Raw genomic sequence first — 1992 nt, 5'->3', positions numbered from 1 at the left:
CTTCCCACAAGAACACCCCCTTTCTTTCCCCATCTTTTCTAGAACTCATATCCAGGCCTACTGAGCTCTCAATCCTTTATCTTTTCTCCAGGTCTGGCAGGCACCAGAACCCTGTCCTGCGGGGGAGGGGGTATCACTTATTCATCCAACACATATTAAACATCTGTTGTGATACAGGGAAATGAAACTCCCAATGTGCTAGATGTCCAAAACATCGAGTTCATGTTCCCCAAAATCGAGGAATGAATTCTAGGGACAACGGAGGTTAAGAGTAGGAAGAATTTATTGAGAGAAAGAAAGCCGGGTGTGGTGGCGCACACACTTGGGAGGCTGAGGCAGGAGGATCACTGCAAGTTCGAGACTAGCCTGGGCTACAGAGTGAGCTCAAGGCCTGCCTGAACTGCATAGTGAGACCCTGTCTCCACTTGATCTTAGCCAAAAGGCTGAGAAGTGATGAGACCCTGTCTCAAAAAGACAAAAGAGAGAGAGAGAGAGAAAGCTTCTGTCTGAGAGGGACAGAAGGGAGCCCAGAAAGTGAGTTGCCACTGCCACCAACCCCGCTTCTCAAAGGGGTTTATTGAGCAAAGCCACAAGGTGAGGTGGGTTTAAAGTGGGACAGAACTATAATCAATCAAGATTACAAGTATAGTAGTCCTAGGGGCTGGGGATTTAGCTCAGCGGTACAGTGTCTACCTGGCAAGTGCGAGGTCATGAGTTCAATTCCCGGTACCGGGGGAAAAAAGACAAGTATAGTAGTCCCGCCAGTCGTGGTGGCACACACCTGTAATCCCAGCACTTGGGAGGCTGAGGCAGGAGGATTGTTGCAAATTCGAGGACAGCCTGGGCTACAAAGTGAGTTCAAGTCTAGTCTGAACTACATAACGAGACCCTGTCTCACAAAAAGACAAAATATATATATATATATATATATATATATGGTAGTCCCTTAGGTAGTATTGACCTAGTGGCAAATCATAGAATGAGTGTGAGGTGGGACAAAACTATGGGCAACCAATAAGTACACAATAAGTAAAGTATAGTCGCTTAGGGTAATATTAAATGGGGGAACAAGTCACCTAGCAAGTGTAGTGCATAGTGAGCAGACAAGGACTTCCCTGGAAGGGGAGGGTTAAGGAGGTTTGGGCCTCCATCCCTCGGTGATTGGTCCTATTTAGAATATCAATCACTGCTGTTCATCTAGGGGAAGTAAAAGGGTGAGTAGTTCTTTTTCTTGAAGCCTGGCCTTCGGTGAATGTGCCTCCAGCCGCAGTTATCTTCTGCATTGGCCTCTAGAGGGCCCAGCCTGACTGCCTACAATATTCCTACCTAACTTAGCTGTCTATAATAGATGATCATATGTGCTTGTAACCCCAGCACTCTGGGAGGCTGAAACAGGAAGATTAGCAGTTTCTGACAGGGCCAGGGATGTAGCTCAGTGGCACAGTGCCTGCCTGGCAAGTGCAAGGTTGCGAGTTTGATTCCTGGTACCAAAAAAAAAAAAAAAATAAGTTTCTGAACTTACCTTGGGCAACTTAGTGAGATCCTGCCTCAAAATAAAAAATATAAAATGGGCTGGAGATGTAGCTTAGTGCAAATATTATGGGCAGCTAAGTTTGGTGTAAACTAATAGGCAGTCAGAAGGGCTAGGCCCTCGAAGGAGTCAGTGTACAAGATGAGAACACATCACAACTGTGGCTGGAGCAGGCCAGGCATCAAGACAAGGATGTAATAACCAGGCCTACATGCCTGCCCGAGGGGTAAGCAGTCACTTGGGACTGTTCTGTAATTGGTATCACCTGGTCCAGTAAAGTCCAGCAAGACACCAGTCACCCAGGTGGGTGATCAGAGTATTTGTACCTATATAATAGACAGCTAAGTTAGGTAGGAATATTGTAGGCAGTCAGACAGGGCTGGGCCCTCCAGAGGTCAGTACAGAAGACAACTGTGGCTGGAGGCACATTCACTGAAGGCCAGGCTTCAAGAAAAAGAGAA

The sequence above is a fragment of the Chinchilla lanigera genome, unplaced genomic scaffold (genome assembly GCF_000276665.1).
Source record: "Chinchilla lanigera isolate Chin_1 unplaced genomic scaffold, ChiLan1.0 scaffold00083, whole genome shotgun sequence".
Classification (NCBI taxonomy): domain Eukaryota; kingdom Metazoa; phylum Chordata; class Mammalia; order Rodentia; family Chinchillidae; genus Chinchilla; species Chinchilla lanigera.
The sequence above is the reverse complement of the archived record's forward strand: the minus strand, read 5'-3'. Positions refer to the sequence as shown.